Source organism: Gorilla gorilla, chromosome 18, assembly GCF_029281585.2.
Source record: "Gorilla gorilla gorilla isolate KB3781 chromosome 18, NHGRI_mGorGor1-v2.1_pri, whole genome shotgun sequence".
NCBI lineage: Eukaryota > Metazoa > Chordata > Mammalia > Primates > Hominidae > Gorilla > Gorilla gorilla.
This window is the reverse complement of record NC_073242.2, coordinates 110,279,895-110,291,751: the sequence shown is the minus strand read 5'-3', so window position 1 is coordinate 110,291,751 and position 11,857 is coordinate 110,279,895. Positions and strand designations below refer to the sequence as shown.

Sequence of the window (11,857 nt, the reverse complement as noted above, 5' to 3'; positions counted from 1 at the left end):
TTCTTAAATAACCTGTCAGAGTGCTTGCTCCTGGTTTGTACAGAGCATGTAAGTTGCAGGAGTGTTTCCAGACTCCTCTGATCAGAACCATCACCTGGGTTGCTTACTAAACACACAGCTTCCCAAGTTCCTCCTATGGATTGCAACTTCGGTTGCACATTAGATTCAACTGGGGAGCTTTTAAAACTCCTGATGACCAAGCTGTCTTTCAGACCAACTCCATCAGAAATTCAGGGTGTGGGATTCAAACATCAGGAGTTTTAATGCTCCCCAGGTGATTTCCGTGTGCAGCCCAGTGTGAGTACCACCGTAGAGACTGTGAATCAGCAGATCTGCTTTGAGACCTCAGAGAATGTGCAACAAACCCCAGGTAATATTTGCCAGTTTCACCTAGAACCAAATGGTTTAATCAACGAAGCCATTTGCTAATAATTGTTTTATTTTTTATTTTTTCTGAAACGCCAAGCAAATCATTAGACTTATATTTTGGCTAGACTGAGATTTTTAGTCGACATCAAATAAAATTTAAATTGGTCCGCAATGTCAAAGGAAAGTAACACAACATCACCATAAAGCCTCAAAAAACTTGAGACAAAACTGAATTGAGAGCAATTAATGACCCAAAGTTAGCTTAATGATGACCATAATAGTTCACTTCTGTTTGGTAGGACAAGACTCATTTCTTTAATCTATACTGTCATTAAAATGGGCTACCATGGTGCCATGATAATTTGAATGGTTTAATATTGCTATTTAGGAATGAAGAATAACAGAGTTTACATCTTGGCTGTATATATTGTATATATGTATACAAATGTATACAATATAGTATATAATGTAATATAGTTACATTAACAAGTTGAGGGACTCTATGCAAGTTACTCCATGACTTTGTGCCTCACTTTCCCCATCTGTTAAGTGGAAATAATGCTGCCTACATTCTCTCAATATTAGCCAGAAGATTCTCTTATATGAGATGATATAGACAAAACAGGAGCAAACAGCAACCACTAATACATACTGGTAACCTTCCCTCGTGACCCCATATGGTTATTTATTAAGTCAATAACCTCTCTTCACAGGAACTGATTACACAATATTTTATGGTATTTTTCTGTTCGTACAGAAAAGCAAGAAAGAGCCCTGGGTCAGAAGTCGGGCAAAGTGGATTCTAACCTACATATCACTACCACCTAGCTGTGTAACCTGTAGTAACTTAGCCTATTTCTCAGGGCCTCAGTTTCCCTCAACACCAAATAAAGTGCTCCAAAATTTGGAGATGGTTTCAAAGCCATGTCAGAGTCCCTTACAGCTGCCACAGAGTGTGATTATCTTTGTTGGTAAACTAAGTGTCAGGGAAACACTCAGGCTTTCTTCTCATTTATTTCAGACTTTCACGCCATTGGTGATTTACTGATCATTTCATCTCTTAACTGAGAGAATTAGATCAACATAATCCAGAGAATAAAAACTAGGCCAATCTTTACTAGAAAAGAAGATTCAGATTTCAGGGTAACACAGATGCAAGAACATGTGCCTTTTCTGCCAGGCCCAGTGGAAGTGTATTCAAGGTTTGTTCCCTCCAGGGATAGCCAGCATCACACCAACCTCACTCACAGTCCAGTGTTTACAGGCACTCGAAAACCTCCTAAGAGTGTATTTCATAAAAGCAGGGCCTGTCCAAATCCCCTGTAATGTCTCCAAAGGGAAAGGATAGAGTCAATAATCAGGGCTGTATCTGTGTGTTGTAAATGCCCCAAACCTCTATTCCCTCTCTGAGTTCTCACAGGCACGTGTGCATGCACACACACACATAAACACAGCCATAAATATATACACTCCCATTTAATAGACTGGAGATTCAAATTACAGTTACAGTGTCATAAAACTATCTGCAGGGTGTGTGCAGAAGTCTAAGTGTGTGTGTGATGTGGGTTGGGGTGGCAAGCTTACAACCTTCCTCCTTCCCTTGAGGTTCTACATTCTCAAAACGTGAGATTCCTCTGGGACATTTAAATAAGCTGTATTCATAGGGGCGGCTACATAATTTGCAGGCCCAGTGCAAAATGAAAACACGGGACCTCTTCTTCAAATCGTATTAATAACTCAAAACAGCAACAGCAGAGCAGTAAACCAAGTATAAGACCTTCTAAGTACAGAATCTGCGCATTTGGGCTGGTCACACACCCACAAAGCAAGCTGGGGTTTGAGGATAACACACAGAGAGTCTGGATTCGATTTTTGCAATATACACCATTTCTTTAGGAAAGTTCAAACTTTCCCCCTGAAGGCTCTAATCTGAGTCTGCTGAATGAATTGACAAGAAATTAACAGGAGAAAAGCCATAACAAAGCTATTCAATCATAGTTTTATGTGACATGGGAGCCCTAAAAATGAAGACCGCAAGTCCCAGATAAAAACAGATACCCCGGGTATCTGTTTTTACCCGGGCTTAAGTTTGATGAAGCATGGATAGCCAGGTAGAAATAGGGTTAGATAAAGAAGAGTCTGATCTAATAGCAAGAGACTGAGGCAGAAAACCCAGCACGGCCTGTCTATTCAAATTTTTCTTAGCTTCTCTATGTAGCACGTCTTCCTCTCCAGTATGGGGCAGGACCTACAACCCACAAGGTAGGTCAGAGAATTTCTTTATGGCCAGTTCTGAAAAGTGCTTGCAGAGGTTCCTGGCATCATGAAACCAGAGTGTCTTGGGAATCAGACTGGCTTGGGTTTCACTCCTGTGGAACCATGTACTAACAGAATTTCTCTGACACTTCCACTCACCATTTTGAACTTCAACTTCCCATCTATTAAATGGAGACAGGGCAACCCACTCTCCGAATTACAATTAATTAGAGGATTAAATGCAATAAGGCATAGAAAGCAAACAAAATTCGAGGTCAAAGCCCGGTACATAATAAATATTCCAAATTGCCCTTCATTTTGGGCACAGATCTTGCAGATCAGTTCAAACAAAAACACACTATATATTAAAAGTGAGGCTATTGTAATTGAAGACCAAGAGAGATTCGGAAACCTGACAAATCGTTTTCAACCTGTCCGTTCTTTTGCCTCTAATGAGACTTCTCCTTTGGGTGGGAAGAGATGACCTTCTGAAAAGGCCCTCCGTCCGCGTCAGAATTTGGCGACTAAAGCATGCATGAGCTGGGAATGGTGACAAGTTGCAAAGGGAAAGGGGGAGGGTAGGCAGGGTAAGAAAGAAAACTTAGCGCTGGGGTGTGAAGGGTCTCTTGGTTTGTTTTCCTGGCTGGGACAGCGAACTTCTCCGCAGCCAAGTTTCTGGAGCGGGGCCGGCCGCTTCGCGGCTCCCATTGGTCCGGCCGCGGCTGTTGCTAGGCGGATGGACCAATGGCGCGCGAGGGGCGTCTGGGCTCCTCCTCTTCTGGGCCGCGGCTGGAGCCCGGGAAGCGGCGGCATCCGCGCTTCTCCCCGCGCGGCTTTTTCTCTTCTTCTTCCTTTTTTTTTTTTTTTTTAAGGCGGGGCGGGGCTGGGGGCGCGGCGCCGCGGAGCTCGGGCCGGCGGAAGGTTTACCTGCTAGGCTTGTCCCACCTGTGTGGAGCTCCCATCGCCCTCCAGCGTTGCGCAGCCTGGAGGGACAGGACGGACACGCGGGTATTTTTTTCCCCCTCACGCAAATGTGTATTTTGTGTTTTAATAACTTTATCAACTCGGTGAACTCTCGCGAGAGCACTCGCTGCGTGTCTTGCCTGTGTCGTCCTTCCCAGTCTCTATCCGGCCCCTGGGCCACCTCTCACAGTTGAGCCCCCAGCCCTTGAACGCACGCACACACGCACACACGCTGAGCTACCGCCAATGCTTGAGCCCCCAGCCCTTACACCCATACACGTGCACACACACACACACACACACACGTTGGACCACCTGCAACACTTAAGCCCCCGGCCCCTGCACACATACACACACACACACATGCTCTGGGCCCCTTCCAACACTTGAGCCCCTTGCCCCCCCCCCCCGCCACACACACACGCTGATGCGGGAGCATTTAGCACAGTTTCCTTGCTGAAAAAGCAGGACCTCGGTTTAGAAAATGGAAATTGCCCATGAGGAAAAGAGAGCTGAGATATATGCAGCCCCAGGTACTTCGGGTTAGTAATAATATTGTTAATAATACTATCGTTTCTGAGGGGTTTCTACCAGATGCTGTGTTGAGTAGTTGCCATGCTTAATCCTATTTAGAGCTTGGTGTGCCCATGGGTAAACAGAGGCACTGAGCAGGGGAGGCAGAAGCAGGACTGGAAACTGTCTGTGTAACTTTGGAGCTCTTGGTTCTATCCACTTACTGGTGTGGTTGCATGGCTGTACAACTGCCCATGTGGTTATGGCCCCCATCTTGGGATAGGTCTCAGTAGAACCTACATCGCCAGGGCTATGCCAGCCTCATGCAGTCCTATGCATAACTACCAATTCTCAGAATGAGCATGTTTATCACCCTTGGCCCATCCTGCCCCATCACTGTATTTAACACTTGCATCTTAGGTGGATCTTCCTCAATAATCCTGGAATGAGTAGAAAAGACCCATGTTCTGTGTGTTTGGGGAACATCTTATCTTCATCCTGCAACACACATCCACCTCGGCAGCTTCCCCTCAACTAATGTGGGAACTACAACTCAGAGAGGAAAGTGACTGGATCAAGGCTACTCTGATCAAAGCTGGTCACTTCCCACATCTGTGAGACAGTAGAGCCAGTTCTCTGCTTGGTGAAGCAATTCTGTAAAAGCATTTCTCTAACAAGTGACTGCAGACTTCATGTGAACTCAACTGCATACTGGAAGTCACTGTGATTCTAATTTTATGAAGAATTATCAAGTTGAGCATATTTAAAACTGTGTGGGGCTTTTTTTCTTATACAGTTTCCTTTTTTCTTTTTTTCAAGGTGCCTCCTTCTAATTCATCTTCACCATTGTGGTTGTCAATATGGCATGCAGAATTATTCCTCTTTCCAGGTGAGGACGCGGAGACATGGAGACACATGTAGCCCAGACACATAACAACACAGTAGGCAGGCCCAGTCCTGGAGCACAGATTCCTCCTCCCACTCCCCACACCTTAGCTAGCTTCTTTGCTCTCCCTGAGTGCCTATGGCTTACAAGTTATCCATTTACAACAAAAGGTTGTTTATTCAGAATGTAGGGACTGGGAATGCAGAAGCCAAAAAAAAAATGAAGTGAGAAATGAAATCTCTTCTGTTTTGTTGTTTGGAAACCGCCTGGGAAGTGGCCTGCCAGCTAGGAACAGGGTTGGCTGGTGAAGAAGCCCCTGGCATGACATTTTTCTGCTTAGCAGATGCCTGTGTGCCACCCTCGCCCTTGCTCTGAGCCTGGCAGTCGAGGGAAACGTGTCTGTACTCACTGTGCTGTTGTCTAAAAGGCTCAGCAGAAAGGCCCCAGCTAGCTTCCTTCTTCCCTTCGCAGCAGGAGAAGACCTAGGCATGCCCACCTCCTACCCTAACAGACAGCACCTAAGAGATGGTTCTTTTGATAACTTAAAGGAGATATTTTTGAACATCAACACAAGACAGTATTGCCCAGCAAGGGAGAGGTTTTCGGCTCCACCCATCCGCAGAGACTCACTTGGTCTCAGAGAGATAGTACTGTCTCCTTTCCTTAAATCCCCCTAGCTTAAAAAGCCTAGCCAGAACCCTGCTTATAATCTTTCGCCGTAAAGTTTATCTTCTAACTTTTCTTTAAAACCTATGGAAAATAAAAATTGGGATTGGAGCAAAGCAGATTATTCTGTTTGCAGAGGCTGATATAATTGCTGGCTGTTTTCCCTGGGATCCCACTGTAACTCTTTAGGCAGCCCTGAATTTTAAAGGATGTTTGCAAAGCAGCTTTCTTCCTGAACACTGTCCTAAATCCCTCCTGTTGTAACCCTCCACTCCCTCTGTTTGCCCGGCTTTGCCTGGTGCAGTGAGACGCCTATCCACACAATGGTTTGTCTCTCCTGCTTTCAGTTTTCTTTTCAGCCAACAGCCTCACAAGCATTCTTTCTCCCTTCTGCAAGTATTCCTGTGGAGTGTGTTCTGCCTCTCTGCTAGACGCTGGGATATAGGGAGCCAACACAGACAGGGCTTACAGTCAAGTGGGAGAAATAATATTACCCAAACTTTCACAAACCCCAACTTAACACTACTACAAAGATGTATGTTCATGACACAGTGACAACATACGCTAAAGGGACTTAAATCCAATTACAGCAATCAAGACAGGCTTCATAGAGGAACAGACCTGTGAGGTCTCATAGATAGACAGAGGGTAGAAGTTGGAGATGAGAGTAGATAGTAGAGCTAGCACAGGCAAGTGCCCTCTGCTGGGCTTCGCATCTGCCCTGAGAACAGTTAACAGAGCCTGTTCAGGCCAATCCACTTTCCATGGATGGGAAATTACTTTTTACGGAGACTGGTAAAAATTAGCTTCTCTAAGAACACTGGTCTTTCCCTTGAGACAAGAAATTGGGACCATATGTTTAGGCCTGGTCTTGCTAGGTGGGTGTACAGCTCACCAAAAGGATAAAATCAACACATTTTTCACTGCTTCCATAATCAGGGAGTGGGAACGTTGGAGTCCTACTGATTTTTGCCTTGGCTCAGGGTAGCTTATATTATTGAGAAAGGCTAACCTTTCAGTGCCCCTGTATTGAAAGAGTTCAGATTCAAATTTAACTGAGATTTATTAAGTGCTGACTAGGAACCTGGTATTTCCTAAGTATTACCCCTTGGAAGCCTTACACGAATTCTAGGAGGTAGAATTTTTCAACCCCTTTTCACAGATGAGAAAACCAAGGACTAGAAAAACCCCTGGATCCTCATCCCAAGTATTTGTCATGGATGCATAAGAGGATAAAGTCTTCTTTGACAGCTCACCAAATGAATGTTTTATGTCACGGGCTCACAAAATGTCAGGTTCAGACAGCATTTCATACAAACATTTTTTTTTCAATTATTTGCCAGTGTTTGATCTTTAGCATCCTTGACATGTCCACCTCGAGTTGAATCTCTCTTCTCTTAGGAAATTCACTGCCCTTTTGATGAAGGCAGTTTGACTTTCAGATCTTTGATTGTTGAAAAAAGCTTTTAGCCTTCAGACTTCCAATTGGCTCAGACAAGAAACATAACCATTTTAGGAATGATGTGGATATAATGTTTAAGCAAAGGTAATGGGCGTAAACAGAATCAGGGTACTAACAGCAAAGCTCATTACTTGGTGATTATGCCAATTCTGCAAATAAAGGAAGAACTCAGAGTAGCTTCATAAACACCATAATCTGAGTGTTTAAGAATCCCTGAGGGCTAGGCTCATCTCCTCTTGACCCTACAACCTCTCCTGCATCCTTGGGATTCTAAATTGCAATATTAAGTCATTGAATTGACCATTCTTCTCCATGGCCTAACAATGGAAATCCTTCTATACCTAATACCACCAAATTGCTGCTCTGAGGTTTACCTTTCCACACTTCTATGCTGGGGTTGGAGCAGAAAGGACCATGAAGTTGACATATTCGGAGCCAATGATGAGCCAAACCTAGAGTCAGTTTCCTAACTCCACCGGCAACCTATGTTCTGCTTCATGTTGCTTCTCCATTTGGGTGTTCCCTTGATAGATACCTACTGGATTGCACCTGTCTTAAGTATCAATCACAGCAGTCCCCTCCACCACTACCAAATAGAACCTCTCTTAATTCATCCATCCATCCAGCAAATATTTACTGAGCTCCCGCTGTGTGCAACAGTGAGGGGGTGAAGTGCAACAGTGAGGGGGTGAAGTGAAAAAGCAGCCCTGTCTCCACTTTCATGACATGTGCAGTTTTGTGGAGGAAAAAAGATAATATTTAAAGGGCCAGTAGTGAAATGCCAAAGTCCAATGATTATGCATAATCAGATTTTCCCTTCAAAAAAGTATCTTTGGTTCCTGAGAATGGAATGGAAGACAGAGAAGCAGACTTTAATCTCAGTCCGTTGCTAACAACATTGACATTTTATGACCTTTACTAATTTTTTTCAAGTACCTATCAGGCTGTGAGGTTATTGTGTCTGTTGGCTTGTTTACTAGTTGATGATCTTCCTTTACTGCATTAGAATGGAAGTTCCATGAAACGAGGAACTTTTCTAGCTTACTCACCTCTGAACCTCCAGCCCCTATCAGAATTTCTGGAACCAAGTGAGAACATCATCAGATTTTTTGAGCTAACACGTGACTTTCTCCTTAAACCTGACTGAGGCAGGAGTGCTAGAAGCAGCTCAACATCCAGGTGAGCAGGAGTTTCAGCAGGCAGCTTTCCCAACCCTTACCTATCTGGAGCTTCCTGCTGCCATTTTGTGTTATTGTCATTCCAAGAGCTCTAGTTTACTCTTTAGCAATTCCTTGGGGATTTGGAGAGAAGGCTATTTTTGTTTTAATAATTTAATTATGGGTTAATTGTTACATCGAAGTTCAGAGATAACTTCTTGAGTCTGCAACTGAAAACCTTATTTTCTACTTTCTCTCCCTGACTATCCACCCATCTCTTCCCAGAAATAGGTGCCTAACATAAAACCCATGTACTTGGCAGCTGGTCATGGAAGCATGTGAACTTTATCCCATGCTAATCAAGGAAGGGAGAAATGGAAAACTTGATCCCCAGGTGGCTTCATAGGAACCAAAAAAAAAAAAATAGAGGAGATGCTGGCATTGTCCAGTGCTGATAACATTTTCCTTTTTTAAAACAATCATTATGTTTGTGCTTGCAGCATGCTTTGTAATCACTTCTGATCACCATTCTTTACATCAGCACAGCATTTTATCCATTTTGAGGAAGCTGCAGTTGAGGTCAGGAGTGGATGAGGGCCTTCTCCTTGAGATAGGACAAACAGCTCTAACCCTGGAACAGATCCACATCCACAAAAGTCCCTGCTGTCCCTGCTACCATTTCCTCCAAGGGTTAAATCTCCCACATGATCAAGTGCAAAGGGGAACATCCACTTTCTGAGTAGGATTTGCACATGAAGAAAGAAGCAGCATCTCCAGGAAGTTGTTGTCAGGCCTGGAAGCGGGGGCTATGCTCAGAGCCCAACATCCACCCCATCTCTATAGTGTGGCACTGGCAGTTAGGGATGTTGTCTGTCATCCCCAAATCCCAGACTAGGAGGGGGGCAGTTGAATGTCACTGGAGGAGACAGAAGATGGATGGTCTTGGGAGGTTCCTCTGTCCTGTCGATGCAGACACACCCGTCTCTCTGTCTCATTGCTTACATCACCTTCAATTTGACCAGATGGACATCATGGGAGGATTTTCGTCTGGATCAGGATTCTTAAAACACTAGCAAAAAGAGCTGGCTCTTGGGAGAAATGAGGATGGGGCTATTAGAAGTTGGGAGCTGGGGCCATTAGGAAGCAGCCAGGCTGTGTGGAGGCACAGGGGGATTTCTGCTCAATAATGGGAAATGTGAACACAGGTTAGTGCTGTGATTACAGCATCCTGGAGGGGGTCCCTGAGAGGCCAGGAATACATTATGACTCACTCAAGCAAAACGTAGGGGAAGGGACTAAGGTTGCCCCTCCAGACTCTGAGAAAGGCACCCCTGTAGGAAGAGATATTCCACTCCAGGGTGTGGTTGGGAAGGGTCATTACAGAGCATCACACTGAAAAGTGGCACGTAAGTATTCGTGGACCTGGGAGAACTAGACCAGATTGGATCTGTTCAATGAAAGCCCAGAACAGAACTCTTTAGAGAGCTTGTAAAAGCATCTGCTAGCCCTGGAGTGGCAAGATCACTGAATTGTGGAGTTTTCACCCTGTTTCTGGGGGGTAATTTGGCAACATACATCAAGAGCTTGGGGGAACAGACTCAAAAACACAGATTTATTCCAAGAAAATATTTAGATATACACATAAAGATTTATACGTAAGAAAGTACATCCGTGGGATATTTATGTGGGTGAAAAAATGAGAAATAATCTAAATGTCCCACAACAGAGGAAATTACTAAATCAATTTCAGTGCCTTCCTACAATGGTACTTAGCAAATCTTTAAATATAAAATTATGTTTTCAAAGCAATGTTAATGACATGGAAGAATGATTATGACATGCTAAGTAAAAAATGCAGCTTACCTTATGAAAGCGAATTGGATATAATCCCAATTTAATATAGGGAAAAAAAACCCAAAAGGAAATAAGCCAAACTGTTAACAGTATTTATCTGTATGTAGCAGAACTAGGGGTAATATTTTTAAACGGTGTTCAATGTTTTCTAAAGTATCTACATATTAGTATGGATTGATAAGTATGTGTGTATAACTAATATATATATTACATACACATTATTTTTTCTCCCCTCCTTATCTTTCTTGCCCTGCTTATTCCTCTCCACACCAATGTTCACCACTTGACATACTATGTATTTAGTGGTTTCTTTGCTATATTTCACTCTTTGCTCTTTTTGTCATCATAAAAATTAAATATTCTTAAAATATTTTAGAAGAATAATTGTAATTGCAGGAAGGCTAAGCTTTCCCCATTTTTATAACTGTGACAAGTCGAGACCAGGATACAGGATATATTAAGCTTATCCTTTGTCATGGGGGCTGGTTAATGACAGCCATTAGTTTCAGTCCCAAATGGGGAAGTAGAGTAAGAGGCTACCCCAGCAGTAGAAAGATAGGATCGATGACCCCAGAGTAGAGGCTCTGAACCCTGCGATTCCACTAGGAAAAAGACTAAGTCCTTAGGATATAAATTCTCAACGTTAGACCAGCAGGTACCAAGGGCTGACTGCGGCAATGTGAATTTAGTCAATTCATCCACAATGTCCAAGTTCTCCCCTGAATGACTGTTGCTCCAATCACAATCAACGCGTGACACATTTTGCTTGAAGGCAGGAGTTTAGATGTTGCATGGTATACTGAAAAGGGTCAAATATATATGTTGATTTAGAATCCTGATTTCAGTACCTCTTAGCCATGTGACCTCATTGAAGGTATTTTAACTGCTGTCCTAATCCTTAGTTCCCTCAAAGTAACACTAATCTCCCTAAGTTATTTTAAGTATGAAATGAGACTATAGATAAAAGTTCTCGCACAGGGCTGGGTGTAGGGTCTGCCCCAAATTCACCCTGGCCACTGTTCTGAAAGTCTAGTTTTCTAAGAACAAACCCAATCAGTAATAGATTCATACAACACATATCAATCTCCACATTGGCTTAATCATGATTTAATGATTCTATAATCTCATTGCAGATTGTAATCAGGACATAAAGGGATCTTTGAGCAGGGAATTCCTCTATTTCAGTGTGGTGTGCGGACCCCCAACATCCTGACTCCCAGCAGGGCTTGTTAAAATAGGGCACAGGTTAACAATGAGGAGCTCCTGGCCTCCCTGGACATCTGAGTCACAAGGTCTAGGGGTGAAACCAGAGAATCTACACTTTTAGAGGGTCACCAGGTCGTTCTTTTGCACAGTAGAATTTGAGATCCACTGCAACTAACGTTTCCAAGAATCAGTAGAGGTGCTCATGACCTTTTTTAGGTCAAGCCACAAACTTTGCATCCTTTCTCCTCTTCCAACCCATAATTGTTTTTGTTAGAGTGATGTCTAAGAGAGTGGCCTTGCAGAAAGAATACAGTCATTTTCCACATAGTGTTTGCGATCCTTCGAAAGATTCTTGTTCAGTGGCAAAACTGTGACATGCTGAGCCTGGCCTTGCAGGGCTGTGGTTAGCCATACAGTAGTCCTGAAAGTCCAGGGTTCAACATGGGTTCATACAGGCTGTGCTTTGGTTTCAAGATTTGTACAAATGATCTCATTGAAATCAGAATCAAAGAAAGAAAAGATTTA

At 43.4% G+C, this 11,857-nt stretch overlaps 1 protein-coding gene across 1 annotated transcript in view; it reads left to right on the top strand.

Moving 5' to 3' along the window:
* Positions 1-3,500: 3,500 nt before the first annotated feature.
* Positions 3,501-11,857, top strand: part of LOC101152016 (uncharacterized) — an 81,685-nt gene continuing 73,328 nt past the window's right edge. Inside the window, exons 1-2 of the mRNA XM_004058038.3 lie at positions 3,501-3,633; positions 4,921-4,990. The gene's annotated coding sequence lies outside the window, so the exon portion shown is untranslated. The remainder of the gene's footprint in view (positions 3,634-4,920; positions 4,991-11,857) is intronic.